The following is a 17,730-nucleotide window of genomic DNA, read 5'->3' on the forward strand; positions in this document are numbered from 1 at the left end:
TCTTGTGGATCCTTATCTCTGGCAATGTGATCATTGACTAAAACCTGCAGGTTTTGGTCTAATGGCAATTGTGATTCCCAACAAGTGGTATCAAAGCGTAGGTCACGAGTTCGATACACACCTGGCTCGCGTTGGGGGGGAGATTGTTGGACATTGGATAAACCAACGCTCCCCGTGTATTTCGTGACATGGACTAACTGCCTCTCGTGGATCCTTATCTCTGGCGATGCAATCATTGACTAAAACTTGAGGGTTTTGGTCTAACGGGAATCGTGATTCCCAATAGTCAACTGACCAGCAAGATGACCAACCACCAAGGACCAAGTCAACCCTCCACAATTTTGTCCAAAGAACTTTGCAACAAGATCAAGAAAAACATCCTCCAAGTCTGCCTCAAAACTCGCACTATCCCATAGAGATCAGCGTCATAATGAGCACTATATCACATAGATATACCACAGAGATAAGGTCTCCAAGATGGACTAAAGTGTCCTGCAACTGTGCCTCAGAATGCACACTCAAACACAGAGATATGTCACATGGATGAGGTATCCAAAAGGATCGAAACAAGTCCTCTATATTTGCCTCCAAATTTAGATGATGCCACAAAGAAGGTGCCTCAAATCTGCATACTAAAAACATAGAACCCTCGCATTATATCACAGAATATGCCACAGTTAGTCATCTAGATCTCGGCCTCCTTGATTGCTAGAGCGAGCAAGTATCTTCCTCTGATTTTTTGTCCTTATGATCCTTGTCTTCTTCACACCAAAACAAAGATATAATGTGTGATCTGAATCTACCCTTGGAGGAAAGCGAATAGGCTTAATTGTGAAATTTCCTCAAATGCACCAACTGGATATTATTATCCTAACTGATTAGCAATTTCTGTATTCAAGCTTCTGTGATGGATAATGAATTAAACAAAGTCTTTCGATAGAAATCACATAAGAGAATTTTTCGGCCGACGCATTTCGAACCAACAAGTGTGGTTCATCATCAGGACCAGATGAAGAGGCAGACCATGGCAAAGGCTTAAATAGAGAGCAATGTAGAGACATAATTTCAAGTAACGGCTATATTTGTACAATAATATTTAAAGTATAATAAAAACAAATATTATTAAGTTACGGCTATATTAAACGGCTAGTTTTTGAAAAAAAATATTTAAATAATGATATTATTTCATTGATTTATTAAAAATATTAATAGGTAACGGCTATGATTAGCAATTTATTTATTTACGGCAAATAGCAAATAACTCACTAATGCATTCTTCACAATAAAAATACGTTGCAGAAGTAAAATAAGGAATTGAGAAATACATGCACACACATAAAAATTTGACACAACTATTTTGGAATAAAAGTCCCCGGAAATACCCCGAAGGGAAAACTGATGCAGCAGATGAGGGTTTATTTTATTATTATGTAGCAAAATTGAGAGTACAATAATCTGGATGCACAACTAACAATCCTCTGACAAATATACTTGCAAAATAATCTGGAGATCCCAGATCTCTTCTGCTAAACAACTCAGCCTCCTCTGGCCGGCTTGAACCCCAGAGCCCACACTGGCTACTTGCACTGTTGCCTCTGGATAATTCGCACTGCTTGGAAATTAGCTCCAAATGAGTCATACTCCCTCATTCTACCTCTGGAAGTGACTCGCACTGCCTCCTGGAATCTAATCTAGCCTCCAACAACTGAATCCACTCTCTTCTGGCAACTCGCTCAAGCGTTTATGGCTATTCATACTAGTTTTTGCGGCCCTCTCAGCAAATAATTCGGCCTCCTATAATTTGGCACTAGAGAAACACTAGAAAACTCTTTGGAATCCTGCTCCCAAATTTTTTGTTGTTTCCTCTCTCTGATGCTCTCCCTCTGGCTCAAATTGCACCCTCACTAAAGCTGTGAACTAGGTAGCTTGATATGTGTTGCTTACTTGCTCTCAACTGTAAAACTGTGTCTATCTCCATCCCATAAAGTTGCTCTTATAATCTCTCGTTGGAGCATTAGCGGCCAATATCTAATCTTGATCAACGGCTAAGATCAATTTGACTCCATCAGTACACTTTTCTGGAAAGTCTCGACTTAGGAACTTTTTAATTATTGATCAGTTAATTTAATTGAGAGGTTTCTAAGGTTTTCTCTCTAAACCTTTTCTGGGTTTTAGAGATCTCGTGTTCCTTAACCCTTCTGACACCTTAGAGACTAGAACACATGTCCAATGTTACCCCAAATCCATAAACTAACACTCCCTCTTAGCGAGGAAGGTGTTCTCCCCAACATACTCTTCTACATCCTATAGCTCCTGGATGACTATGTATAAGGCAGACTTCATCCTCATTGAGAGAGAACAAGCAAGTTTGATATGTGCATATGATAAGAAGAAAAATAGAGTGAAGGCCTAGAAGGAAGAGAAACTCGAGGAAGAAGGAGACTTGAATTATTGACTTGTTTTGCTCACACGTGCGGAAAAAGGCTACAGTTTCTATGTGAAAATTCCTACATTGAAGGAACCCCTACTGCAGCAAATCTGAATCTACTTCACCTACTTGATTTTTAAATTACGTTATCAAGTTATTCTTCTAAATACTAAAGCAAATTACTTCTGCAACCTACACTAATTAAATATTTGATCTCATGAAACAGAAAATAGAGCAAAGAACAAGATACATAGGACACACTTATTTTTGGACACAACAGTCCCTGGAAAAACCCAATGCGGGAAAACTGGTGCAGCAGTTCTGAGGGTTTATTATTATGCAGGAGAAATATCTGAATACAAACCTCGGATGCTCATCTAGCAATCCTTTACAGAGAAAATATTGGTGGAAACTCTGAGTGAGTTTTACCTCACTTCACCTGGCAGAATTTCGGTTGATCCGGCAACAAGACTGGCTAACCCCGACTACTTCTGCGTTGGCCCTGCGTAGGCCATGCGTCAGCCCTGTGCCAACTCTTTTTCCCTCTGCGTCAGCTATCCCGATTGTTCCGGCAATTCCAGCTTCTGCATGACAGACAGCTTTCCCTTCTGCGCTGGCCTTTCTGGCTCTGCGTCAAGGCTGCGTGGGCCCAGACTGGCCCAACGTCAGCGCTCCAGTTACTGCACTGCCTCTCTGCAAGCTCTCTCCGCCTCTCTGTCAATATTCTCTGGAAATTCCTTCTCCCGGATTCTCTCTGCCCCTCTGTTGCTGAATGATCACTTAGTTCGAATTTCTCAACTTCCTAGCCCCAGAAATCGAACTCCAGATCAATTCGTTCTCTCCATGTGTGTTTCCAAATGAACCCCAAGCCTCCATTTTATACTTTTCCTGTCCAAGATTAAGTCTCTAATCAATGGCTAAGATTAAAACATGACTTGATCCACCTTCTAGATCATTCTCACCCATATTTGATTAATACCCATTAATATTTTAATTTCCCTAAGTTTAGACTTAGGAACTCCATTAAAAATATTAATTATTTTAATAAAATACAATCCGGGTGGAATTTCACCAAATGGTTTTTGGGTTCTTTAGAACTCATGTGCCTTAGCCTCTCCACCAATTTTCAAGGCTATAGCACTTTCAATGCCACCAAAAACTAACATTCTATAGTTGTTGCAGGGCCGAAGAATGAAGGACGAGTTGTAGATCTGTGTTATAGAATATAGACCTTGTAAACCTTTGAAGTATAGTTGTAATCTAAAAATAGATCCATTATGTTGGAGGGTTCCAACTTAAACCTATTTTCTACCCACGCATGGATATAAACTGAGCAACCAAAGATGCAAAAATGGCTCACATCTAGCTTCACACTAGGGAATGCATCCTCTTATGTCTTGTCCTCCAAGATCCTGTGAGGACACTGAATCTAGATGTAGACTATTACGTTGCATGCCTCTACCCAGAGAAACACCAACAAGTCCTCATCATGAATCATGGCCTCAGTAACTCGAATAATGGACTCATTCTTCCACTCTACAACCTAATTATATTGTGGATTATACAGAATATTTAGGTCCCTCTTGATTCATGCCGCCTTGCAGAAACCCTTGAACTCCTTAGAGGTATACTCCCCCCATTATCTAAACTGTAGACATTGATATTTTTCCCTATCTTGTTTTCAACTAGATCTTTGAACTTTTAAAACCTGCTAAAGACCTCATCATGGTCTTTAGGAAGTAGATCCAAGTTTTGCGAGAGAAGATATCAATGAAGGAAACGTAGTACATGTTTCTTAAAATTGATGCTTCTAACACTCATCCACAAACAATGGAATGCACTAGATCTAGAATCTCATTAGACCTATGTTCATTGCTTGGAAAAGCAACCTTGACATGCTTTCCAAATGTGCACCTTCTACATATTCCATACTACTCAATGCTATCTCCCTTGGAATAGGCAATGTTCTACGATGCACGAGCCCCATCCTCTTATGCCACAACATGCACAAGTTGTCACTATTATGAATAAGGGTTCAAATGGGTTCCCCCTACAATCTATAAAAGATTACCTTCTCTAACCCCTATTACTTGTGTTGTATATAGGCTAGATTTTTTCGACCTAATGGGGACTTGTTGGTTCTTGAATCCTAGAGCATAGCCCTTATCCTCCATAATTGAAACTGAAAGAAAGTTCTTTCCGAGACCTAGAACAAATAAGGCTTCATCAAAATCTAAAGAGTTAGCTAACTTGAATTGGAAGGGAATAGTACCAACTTCTGTTGCTAGGTACTCGACATCATCACCAAACTCAACCTATACATTTGAGTCCTACTTTGTCAGACTAGAGAATAATTATTGGGTATGTGTCATAAGATGATATGCCCCATTGTCAAGACTCCACATACCATGCATTCCTAGGAACCATGTTAGTACTAAGTAGAATGGCAAGATACCATTGAGAAATCCTTCTCGAACTTGACAACAAACTTGTCCGTCTAAGTTTCCACAAATATTGCTACTTGTTTCTATTGCTACTTTCCTTTACCTTTCATCTTACATGAACATTGCGATGCATGATGATAGTGCTAATGACAAATGAAGCACTTGATTTTACTCAAGCCCTTCTTTCCTGGCTATGAGGCTGACTCCTCATTCTTTCCCTTATCCTTGTTGGGTCTGTTACACAGTTTTTGTCAAAGTTCCAAGGAAGCAGAAGAACCAAATTTTTTCAACAAGATCAGATCATCTATCAGCAGTTTATTTGTAATTGTAAACCCATTCTGCAAGTTATGTAATGTAAATGATGCTAGTAGGGACCATGAATTTATGTAACAACCTAGGTAAGACTATTATTTTGGCGAGAGTTTCATCCTAAGAGTTTTTTCGTCTCACTGATCCATTTGCGTTTCTAAACATTGATGGTCAGTAGAGTTTTTCCCTCCAACCTCACCCCAAAGCTAGGGTGGAATTCTTCATCAAAGTCTTGAGTGAGTCCTAGTGTTCTAGTCGAGTCTTATGTAAAAGTGATTAGGAAATAATTTAAGCTATTTGCTAAATTACTTTATTAGAAATCTCTTGGCCTACTAGATAATATTGTGTCACAAATTGGGTATGTAATTTGAGGGTCTGAACCGAAAGGGTATTCCCCCTTTGAGAGTTGAATTGTAAAAAATCTTAGGTAAAATATATTTTAATGAATGGTCTCTCATACTCAGACACCATTGTTAAAATATTAGAGGGTGGAAAAAATAATTAATCCCCTCAAGTGGCAACTAATTAAATTTTCTGGCAAAATTAAATTAAAATCTTAAGCCAAAAATTTAATTAATTAAAGTCAAATTAAAATGTCTTGGGAAAATTAAATTCTCCAAGTGAAAAATTCGTGGGTCTTAAAAGAATTAATTTTTGGAGATCCTCCACCAAGGGAATATTGGATATTTCAAGAAAAATGGGACCCTTGGACCTCGGCGGTTAAATCAAAGTCAGATTTTTGAGAAAATTAGCTCAAAATAATTAATTTTGGGCAAATAAAAATGGAATTAAATGATAAATTCGAAAATTCCTCAAAAATAAAAATTTCGATAAATTCGAGAATTTCCTTGGCAGTAATACCTCTTAGTTTCTGACAAATCTCCTGGTTGAAACCACGGATAATCCTTCCGGCAGCTACTCAGCACCAATCTGCCCCAGAAACCCCAGTGTCAACCTCTCTCTGGACTACGTCAGCCCCTCTCTGCCCAACGCTAGCCCTGCGTCACCCCGGATGGGTCTGCGTCAGCGTTAGGAGGCCCTGCATCAACCTTCTGGCCTTCTGCATCAGCAACGCTAGGCTCTCTGAGGCTCTGTGCAGCTCCCATCTGCCTCTGCATGGCCCTATGTGAGCCCTGGCTGGCTCTGCGTCCCTCTGCCAACTACTACGCTACTCTCTCGGCACTATCTCTGCCACTCTGTTCTTTTGTACTCAATGCCCCTTAGCTGCAACTCCCGATCACTAATTCTATCTCTCTTAGCAAACCCTGCTCTAGAGAATAGAATGACTGATCACTCTAGTGTTTTCTCCAAGTGACCCTCAAGCCTCCTCTTATGCTTTTCCAGTTGACATATCAACGCTCGAGATTAAGTCCCTGATCAACGGCTAAGATTAGATCTAGCTTGATCCATGTCTTTGGGACCATTCTAACACAGTTTCATATTAATTCCCATTAATATTTTATTTTCCCTAAGTTTAGACTTAGGGACTCCATTAAAAACATTAATTATTTTAATATCTCTGGAATTGTTTAGAATCTGCCCAAACCCTTTCTGAGTATTGGAGATCTCATGTGCCCCAACCTCTCCACCAAATTTCATGGCTAGAGCACATCCGATGCTACCCCAAATCAACACTCCCTCTTAGCGAGGGCTGTGCTCTAGCAATACTCTTCACTGAGTATTACTCTGATTATCCGGCATTGGTACCTGTACTGATGCTAGGCCTGCTACCCACCATCCTCTGCACTATTGTATCTTGTACTGCTACCCATGGTTCTGCCACTGCCACTGCTGCATCTATAAGACAGCTCCCTCTCCATCCGTGTTGCTGTTGGTCCTTTCTCCTAGCACTGCATCTGCACTGCACCTTCTCTCATCATTTTGCATTGTGCTACCCACTGCTACATTGTAACTCAGTTACTAAGAAGTAAGTAACTGATCTCCCAATCTGACTTCCCTATTGGGCTAAAGACACCCACTGATGCTAAAGCTCCCGCTGTCGCTAACGAGTGCTCCCTTTCTGACCTCTGCGTTGTTGCAACAACTCCCTACATCTCACATCGTTGCACACCTCTCTGTGCCATCCTGTACTAGTGCAACACTCTCGTGCCTCCCGCACTGTTGGAGCCTGCTAGCCTTGTGCTATCCTGCGAATTTTGCAATGTAGCTCTCTCTACAGCTCCATCCGCATCCATCTCTACCTGACTCAGCTAATCTTGATACTCCTCTTCGAGGCTCCTGTAGCAAGGTCTAATCCAAGAGGTTGGACACCTCAAGGATCTTGCTCCTCATTGCCTGTAGTCCTCCTGACTACAGCTCGATGTCTCCCCACTTCCGTTCAAGGCACAGTCATCCTCTATCAAAACTTCCTTCTCTGCCCGTGCTGGCGCTGCCTTAGTCTCGGAAGACTCTCCCTTACTCTTCTTCCTTGGACACTGGGTCGCATAATGACCCAGCGCCCCACAGTGGAAGCACTTGATCTTGGAGAGATCCTTCTTCTTCCTATTTTCCTGCTTTCCCTCAAATGCTAGGGCAACATCTTCCTCCTCCTGCTTGACTTTGATCCCCTTGTTGCTACTACCCGTCTTCGACTACCCTCTGATATCTTCCTGGCGAAGAGCCGCCCACATCTCATCCCAAGGTGGGAGAGCCCAACATACTCTGGACAAATGCATCCTAGTCTTCTGAGACAGCATTCAAGGCTGTCCTCACCATCAGCTCCTGATTCGGCGTGGCTTCTGTAGCAGTCAACTGATCTCGGATCTCATTCAGTCCTCCGAGGAAGGTGTCAATCGGTTCTTCCTTCTTCATCTGATACGACCTCAACTGATTCTCAATTAACATTCTTCTTTGCACAGAAGTATGTTGGTACAATTTCTTGAGGGCCTCCCACATCTCATATGTCATTTCCTTCTCGGCAATGTGTGGTACTACATGGTCCTTGACCCCGTCAAGGATGATGCTCTTGGCCCTCGCCATTGCCTCCTCATACTTGTCGTTATCATTGGGGTCGACTGAGATAGCTATAACCTTCAAGGCAAAGTTCTTGACACGATTTCTGTCAAGTACGGATAAGATTTTGGCCTTCCAGATTGCGAAGTTCGACGCTTCGTCCAGTCTATCCTGGTCTCTTACTACGTGTAGCGCCATGATGCTAAGTTCTTTGTTCGACTCCTCCGAGTCTTTACTTCCCATCTAGAAGTTCTCTTTGGACTCCCTCTGAGTCCTAATTTCCCTCCTGGAAATCCTCTTGCCATTGTCGAGATGCCCCCTACTATGATCATCTTGTGCAACCGCACCACTGATCCAGGTTCCTCGACTAAAAACCCTCAGTAGCAACTCCCTCCTCTTGGCCTTGCTCTGTCAGGAGCTGTTCTGATTACAGTACCTCACCAGCGCCACTCTACAATATTCCCACAACCTTCTAAACCCCAACGACCTGAAGGTGGGAGCTCCTAGGCTCTACGCAATCCTGGTACCAGCAACCCAGCCTCCTCAACCAACTGCGTCAGCCCTCCCAGCTTGTGCGTGGCTTTGCGTGAGGCTCCCTTTGCCTTCCTTAGCCTCTGTGTTGCCTCTTCCCGGCTCACCCTTGATGACGCAGGAACTGCGTCACCCTTCCTTTGTTGTTGCTCTGCTAGAAACAGCTTCTTTCACTTCGAGACAGTTGTTTTCTACTGCTATTTCTCCGCTCGACTGATGTCTTTAGTCCTCCTGTGATCTGCAATCACGCTCTGATACCATGTTAAAGTTTCTAAGTCTACTTAGTTAGAAACCCTCCATGCTATCTGATTTATTCCTACCTACTTGTTATGTTACTTAACAAGAAATTTACAATGTAAATACTGAAATAAACACTAGTGCATGCTCAACATATTACAGATCAATAACTAAAGGAAACAGAAACAATCACTCCATATGACACCATTATTTTAGGACCAATGTCCCCTGAAAACCCCAGTGTGGGAAAACTAGTGCAGCGATTTGAGGGTTTTCTTATTAAGCAATATCATAGTACAATCTAGGTGCCAAAACTGGCCTATCCAACAAAGAATTTCCTTGGCAGTAATACCTCTTAGTTTCTGACAAATCTCCTGGCTAAAACCCCGAATAATCCTTCCAACAGCTACTCAACACCAATCTGCCCCAGAAACCCCAGCGTCAACCACTCTCCGGACTGCATTAGCCCCTCTCTGCCCAATGTTGGCCCTGCGTCACCCCGGATGGGTCTGCGTCAATCTTAGGAGGCCCTGCGTCAGCCCTCTGGCCTTTTGCGTCAACAACGTTGGCCTCTCTAAGGCTCTGTGCAGCGCCCCGCTGGCTCTGCGTGGCCCTACGTGAGCCCTGGCTAGCTCTGTGTCCCTCTCTTCAGCTACTATGTTGCTGTCTCGGCACTATCTCTGCCTCTCCGTTCTTCTGTACTCAATGCCCCTCAGCTGCAACTCCCGATCACTAATTCTATCTCTCTTAGAAAACCCCGCTCTAGAGAATAGAATGACTGATCACTCTGGTGTTTTCTCCAAGTGACCCTCAAGCCTCCTCTTATACTTTTCCTATTGACATATCAACAGCTGAGATTAAGTCCCTAATCAACGACTAAAATTAGATTTGGCTTGATCCATGTCTTTTGGACCATTCTAACACAGTTTCATATTAATTCTCATTAATATTTTATTTTCCCTAAGTTTAGACTTAGGGACTCCATTAAAAATATTAATTATTTTAATATTTCCTGAATTGTTTAGAATCTGCCCAAACCCTTTCTGGGTATTGGAGATCTCATGTGCCCCAACCTCTCCAGCAAATTTCATGGCAAGAGCACATCCGATGCTACCCCAAATCAACATGTAAACTATTGTCCCACTGGAACTTTTATTTCTATGATAATAAAGACTTTGGGTGCAATTCAAGGTGTTCCATGATCATTGATTTGTATGGGCTATGGGTTTTTTTCATTAGATGGAAATAAAATCATTTTATTTATAGTTTTGGGCTAATCTTACGTGATTTGTTTCGCCATATGATTTAACGGATTTTCTTGAAATAAATACATAATGTTTGCAGCTACCTCAGTCCTTGGTCTCCAATTTCACAAACTGTGGGCAGGGATCAACTTTTCTTGGATCCTAAATATTTATGCGTTGGATTTAATCTTCGCTAAGGCTATAGTGTGCACAGGGTTTCTAAAGTATTTCTAGCCATTTATTAAAAAAAATAGCCATAAAAAAATTATATTTCTCAAAAAGTTATTTTTTAAAAACCCTTGTATATTTGTAAAATTATTTTGTAAATTATTTTTACTAATTTGGGTTTCAGGTTTTTGAGATTTTGTATATATTTAGGGTTTTGGGAGTTTTATTTCCATTTTTGCAAGTGAAATCAAGAGAAGAGGCTAAAGTAGAGCTAGATCTAGGCCCTTGAGGGTACGATCTAGTCTCTAGAATTTTTTGCAGGGCCAACTATTGGAAAAATTGCAGCAAAATTCAGATCTGGAAGAAAAAAAAAAAATTGAAGCAAGGGTTTCATTTTTTAGGCCTCCCAGGCCCGGATCCAGCCCTCCTAGGGCCAGCGTCTCCCTTCCCTTGGCCCCTGTCATCCACTTAAGCCTCTACATCATCATTTTTTACCTTTTCAGGCCTGGCTGTAAGCCCTAAGGCTCTCGCCTCCCTAGGCCTTGCCGCAGGCCCTAGAGGACCTTCCCTTGCCCTTGGCCCACTCCTCTCTCCTTTGTCCCCCTTCCTCGGCCTCCATATCCCTCTGTCATCCCTCCACCTCTCCTCCTCGACCCTCATTCTTCTCCCTTTCCCCTCCTTTCCCTTAGTTGCAGCCCTCTAAGGGCTTGTGGCAGTCTTTCTAGGCCTCTAGGCCGTAGTTTGTAGGCCTTGAGGCCCTCCCCAAGCCCTCGACCTACTGCTAACGCTTGGTCGTGGCCCTTGTGGAGCCCACGGCAGCCCTTTAGGGCTTTTTCCTTAGACGTTGGGCCCTCCAAGGCCTCTCCCCTCCGTCGCTGACCCTCCTTGGCAATTTTTAACCCAACACTAGCCCTATTAGGCCTAGTGTTGGCCATCCTTGACCAAATCTGCCCTAAATTCATCTCTGATTTTTCTGGACTGAATACTTGGTGGTTTTGCAGGTTTTGGGCCTCAAAAGATTTAATTTTCAGGTGGCAGCTTGATCCCAAAGTTTCAGCAAATTTTGACCAAGAGATCTTCAAAGCCTTGGGCCTAGGGTTTGCTCTCTAAACCCTAATTTTCATTGTTTTATTACTATTGTAATTTTCAGTTTATAACAGTGATATCATAAGCCCTAAAATCACATTTAAATTTGTTAAAAAAACTTAAAATTGCAAAAATTGAATTTTTCTAAATTTTGGCCACTTGGGCATCAAGGATTTAGCCTAGATCTAAAGTTTTGCTTGCTGAAATTTTATGCATAAATCACTGGATCAGTTTTGAAATTTTCTGAAACGCACTCTAAAAGGGCTAAAAACTTGATTGTTCAATTTTGGTCAATTTTTCCAAGTTTTTGGTTAATTTTTTGGCATTGGTTCAAGCATAATAGATCACTGTCCATGCACTTCCTTACTGTTGTATTTAACATTTCACATTTTTTATAACAGTCGCAAAATATATCTTAAGAGGTCTAATACATCTGATTCTTGAGTTGGCTAAGTTTATTTGGTAGTTAGGTTTCTCTTTATGACATTGGGCAAGCATATACACTTTGAATTTGATATCTAAAGCGAAATTACTTGTTGTTATCATAAGTCTCTTACTGCTGTCATAGTCACTTGTTACTCATGAAAGGATCAATGGAACATAAAGTGCATCAGTGTTTTCATAGTTCTATATTTTGTTGTTACTTGTTCCTAGCATTTACATTGTTCAAGTGGCTAACATTGTGTTTGTCTTGTGAGTTTATGTGCTATAAGAACTCATATTTCACATCTAATAGGCTCACTCACTAAAAGCACTTAAATCATAAATCATAAGTCTCTTGGGCATATTGGTATCTTGTGAATCCGGTTGAGTTTCTCTTAATAATTGGCATTGAGTAATAAGATCACACATAATCTTGTTTGGAAATATCTTTAGTAATTGTGATTGGCATCTGTTAAGTTTAGGTATGTTCTATTGTAACGGCCCATCTAAACTAATCCACTATATAAAGTTTCAAACTTTATAATAAAACAAATGTGATGAATTTTAAATAATAAATTTATTTAAGTTTTATAAATATAAATTTATTAAACTTTATAAAATATAATTCTAAACTTTATAAAATATATATATATATATATTAAACTTTACAAAATATATAAATTAACTTTATAAAATATAATTATAAATTAAATTTTGTAAAATATAAGTTAACCTATAAAACTAAATTATATAAAACAAGGACCCTTATAAGGGGGACGTTTAATTCCCATAAGATATATATCAGAGCGCATATGACAGCAGGGAGAGAGCCGTATGCGTAGAAGGCGTGTCGGGACAGGGGAAGGCGGTGGTTGCATGCGGGAGGGCGGCCACCGCCAGGCCCGTGGTTAAAACCGGGATTATGAGCCGAGAACGGGGGGAGAAATTCAGCAGTGAAACCAGAGGAGAAATTCAGTAGTGAAACCAGAGGAGGAATTCAGCAGTGAAAGAGATTTGCTATTGGAAGAGCTTTAATCCGTCTGAGGTTCTGGGCATGGGGGACAGTGGGCTTCTGTGAGAAGCTTGCTGGATTGAGTAGCCAGCCTCTACTCAATCAGGCTGGGCGGAATTGGTCTCCCTGGGTAATTGGAGCTCAACATCAACAGTATCGTCAACTGCACGGGATCAGCTAGCAGTTCAGGTAAGTGCAAATTAAGTTTTTAAGCTTCCTGTTTTCCAGTTTATGAGTATTTACATGTTTCCTGTTTTCCAATTTATGGGTATTACACATGGTATCAGAGCTGTCGTTCAAACCCTTCGGGACCTCACAGGCCCTGCACAGCTAGAATTTCGTTCGTATAAACCTCTGTCTGAGCGTATAAACGGCTGTCTAAGCGTCTGTCTGACGGCTAGAATTTCAAATCCCTGGTTAAGTGAGCGTGGATGGAACACGTGACCCATTAATAAACCGAAATTGCTGTGAATTTCTATTAACCCGTATATGCTTGAGGATTCGTAGTCTTGGTCGTAAACACTCCACTCCGACTCTTCATTTCTGGAAGATTCTCTTTGAGACCTGGCACGTTTGGGTGGTTTTGCGGAATATGCATCTGAAACAGAGTCAGAACGGTCCACATTCTGACAGATTTATGTGACGCTGCTGTTGTTTTCCTTCGTTTGCGGGCAAATTTCTGCGATACAAGCTATCAAGCGAATGACCAATCGAAATTAAAGCTCCAAGTGATTCTATGAAAGGGTATTAATCCTAAATTCTACTAGGAGGGGTGGAGGTGTTGCCCACCGTTTATCCTTCGAACCCTGGAGTCATGGGAGGACTGTGCGAGTCACGCTCCCCTAGACGTGTGATGATGACTGCCGGATGCCTACTAGGGATCAAATCGGTATAACCGACGCTGTCACCTTAGAGTTTATGAATGGTCGGGTCAGTAAAACTGTCGCCATGGCATACTCCAGTAGAGGACGGATAGGATGGGAGCATAAGAGATTAGGAAGGATAGGATGATTTGAGGATAGCTTGGGGACCTGGATAGAAAAAGTCATATCCATTAAAACCTTAAACCTAAAACTCTAACTTCGGGACGAAGTTTACAGAAGAGGGAGTGTATGTAACGGCCCATCTAAACTAATCCACTATATAAAGTTTCAAACTTTATAATAAAACAAATGTGATGAATTTTAAATAATAAATTTATTTAAGTTTTATAAATATAAATTTATTAAACTTTATAAAATATAATTCTAAACTTTATAAAATATATATATATATATATTAAACTTTACAAAATATATAAATTAACTTTATAAAATATAATTATAAATTGAACTTTGTAAAATATAAGTTAACTTATAAAACTAAATTATATAAAACAAGGACCCTTATAAGGGGGACGTTTAATTCCCATAAGATATATATCAGAGCGCATATGACAGCAGGGAGAGAGCCGTATGCGTAGAAGGCGTGTCGGGACAGGGGAAGGCGGTGGTTGCATGCGGGAGGGCGGCCACCGCCAGGCCCGTGGTTAAAACCGGGATGATGAGCCGAGAACGGGGGGAGAAATCAGCAATGAAACCAGAGGAGAAATTCAGTAGTGAAACCAGAGGAGGAATTCAGCAGTGAGAGAGATTTGCTATTGGAAGAGCTTTAATCCGTCTGAGGTTCTGGGCACGGGGGACAGTGGGCTTCCGTGAGAAGCTTGCTGGATTGAGTAGCCAGCCTCTGCTCAATCAGGCTGGGCGGAATTGGTCTCCCTGGGTAATTGGAGCTCAACATCAACAGTATCGTCAACTGCATGGGAACAGTATCGTCAACTGCACGGGATCAGCTAGCAGTTCAGGTAAGTGCAAATTAAGTTTTTAAGCTTCCTGTTTTCCAGTTTATGAGTATTTACATGTTTCCTATTTTCCAATTTATGGGTATTACATTTATGCTTAGAGCAATTTATTTCAATTTTCACAGTTAGCTTAATATCTTTTCCAGATTAGCAATCACATCAGCATTAAAGTAAATTGCAGATAGAACATAAACATAGATCGCAGAAGACAAGCCAAGACAAGAGGACACAAGATGTGGCGCTAGCCAGGGACAAACCCCAATGTGGGAAAACCCTTGATTAATTCTTCTTATATGTTCTTCAATAGTTCAGCAAAGAGAGAGAGAGAGAGTACATATACAACAAAAGTCAACACTTTGACTTATCTAAGAGCATAGATCATCTCTAAGTAGATGATACATGAGATAGCTTAACTCAGTTGAAGACATGTTGCTTCAACTGATTCTCCAAGGTGACTCCATCACCTATCATTGTACTGCACCTCGTCATCATTCTGCACCTCACTTTGTTGCATGGTGCTGCACCCATCATCACTATGATGGACCTCATTACCATGCTGCACACATCATACTGTTGCACCTTCTAGTACTGCAACATCTTGCTGTACCTTATCATCTTGCTCCACTTACCAGTGCTACCTCATCTTGTACCTTACTATGCCCATCATGTTGCATCTCATTGTAGCATTTAATATCACTGTATTATACTAGCAAATGATGCACACAACATGTTGCACTTCACTTTGTCATGATGCCCATCATTGTGCTGTAACATTTCACATCATGTTGTCTCTTATCACAATGTTGTCACTGCTCATACTGCTGCACCATGATTGCTTGATGACCCATGCAAGCACCATGTCCTTTCTGTCCCATCTACTATGCTCCACCATGCACCATTGTTTAGTTGTCCCATTTGGCATGCTATACCTTGTTGTTGTCCTAATGAGTTTGCAGCACTATGCTATTGCTGTTGTCCCATTGTAGCCTTGCTACACTATGTCATTGATTGCTGTCCTATTGCTTTCTCCACCAAGTGACCTTGTTGTCCCATGTATCTAGCTACCAACACACCATACAAACGTTGCTCTGAATATGTTTGTATACTGTTGTTCGTGGCTGTTCTGGTTAGGGCACTAGGGCAGCCCTAAACTCCTCACACAGTCCTTGAACAACCCTCAGGAAAACTGCGGCACACCCTCATGAGACACCTCCCCTAGCACGTTGTTGTTCTGGGCATATTTGAGCCCTCAATTCACCCTACGCAAGCTATAACTATGATGCTATGGCCTGCAGCCTAGCACACAGTACTTTTGTAGCTTACGGCCTGCACCATACAAGTATCCTGTCTACAAAACAGTGCCCAAACAGATTTGTAGTAGAGGTCTCCAACTCGGACTACCCAGCAAGTAACCTCGGCCTCCCTTTCAGCAACTTGGTGCTCACAAAACAGTCCCTGATCTCCTTGCTGGCCTGACTTTATTACTACGGCAAGGGCATGTTCTAACCCTACTTGACTGCGACATATAGAAGTAGGATCTCCTCCCTTGAATTGTTGCTAGATCATCCTCCTTAGGACTGCGTTAGGGCTACTTCCTCCTAGATTTCTCTCACACTAAAACCCAAAACAAGTGGAGAGAAATCAAGAGAAAGTGTGTGTGAAATGACTCTCAAGTCATCTCCTTTTCTACTAACACGTTGAACACATGTGGTGTAATATTCCTAATTAGCCATGGCTAATTGGAATATTCGATTTTGCTCAATTTTGCCTTCTATAGTTATTTATAAATAAAAAGGTGAGGAAAGGGGAACATAACTCACTTTTTGAATAAAGCCACTCCCTAATAGCACAACGTTGTAACTTAAAAGGGGAGCCAAGGGGGCCAAAGGACCAGGTAGAGAAGGGGGCCCACGTAGACACTTGGAGGGACTGCACAGATGGAGAAGGAGCACGTGGCAAGAGAGAGGCTACGTTGGAGGAGGTGGGCTTTAGGGTTTTGAAAAAGGCCAACGCTATAAAGGAGAGAGGAGCCTCCTCATTTGGGATTGGATTATGTTGCATTTGAGCTAGTCACTTCGACTTAGAGCATGCTAGCTGTTTAGCCTTGTCTGCAGCACTGTTTAGTGCATCGAGTGTCTCCGTTCGGAGATCTCACCCTTAGCCCCGGGGGACTTCGAGTGCCTGCTCGGGCAAGGTAGTTTCATCAGTATTTTGCAGGAGGAGCGATTTCTAGAGTTGAGGAGGAACTGAGCATTTTGATGACTGCGCAGTCTTGAGAGGGGAGGACGCAGTCTCTTTTGGTAGGAGCTTCGAATTGGGTTTATGTGGAGGATTTGAGCTTGGAGATTGAGCAAGGGATCAGCCCTTGCATATTGAAGGATTTTGGCAGAGTCTCGGGTAGAGTTTTGAGGGATTCTCTTCAGGGGCAGCGCAGAGCCTTGAGGGATAGCGTAGATCCTCAAGGGGGTGATTTTCGGGGGTCAGCTATTTTAGAAAAGATTTCTGGGCTTTTTTGGGTTTATTGAGCAGAGGTTGATTCCAGAGTTTCAGCATTTTCTGAGGAGGGGAACAGCCCCAAATCCTCACTTGATTCCAGCAGTAGCAGCAACACAGCAATTCTCCAGCAGCTTGGACACAGTTCAGAGAGAGGCCATTTCCTTACCATTCTGAGTGTATTTCTTCACTTGCCTTGTGCAAGTCGAGGTGCTATCTTTCTGATCACCTCTTGTACTCTTTCCATTACTCAGTATAATAAAATGGCTTAGCATTTCTCTCTGCATTTCTCAAGTATCTGCTTATGTTCCATGTATACGTTATTGTATGTTGCACCACTGTTATTTTTTTTTATCTCTTTGAGCTCCCCGGCTACTATACCACTTGTGTGTTTTTCTCCTATACACTTAGACAGAGTCTGGAAAGGGCCAGGTAGCCTCCAGATCTCATCCTCTTTTCAGAGACGACATATCTAGTAAACACCCTCCCAGTCCATCTTTGGTTGGAGTTTGCTTGTGTTTGAGGGATACCCCTGATAAGGGATATTACAGTGGTATCAGAGC

At 41.7% G+C, this 17,730-nt stretch overlaps 1 protein-coding gene across 2 annotated transcripts in view; it reads right to left on the reverse strand.

Moving 5' to 3' along the window:
- Positions 1–17,730, reverse strand: part of LOC149168158 (Ubiquitin-like superfamily protein) — a 237,525-nt gene that overhangs the window by 141,934 nt on the left and 77,861 nt on the right. The window lies entirely within an intron of this gene.

The sequence above is a fragment of the Pinus tabuliformis genome, chromosome 4_2 (assembly GCF_031772625.1).
Source record: "Pinus tabuliformis cultivar Carrire ecotype Pingquan chromosome 4_2, CPIR1, whole genome shotgun sequence".
In the NCBI taxonomy this organism is placed as follows: domain Eukaryota; kingdom Viridiplantae; phylum Streptophyta; class Pinopsida; order Pinales; family Pinaceae; genus Pinus; species Pinus tabuliformis.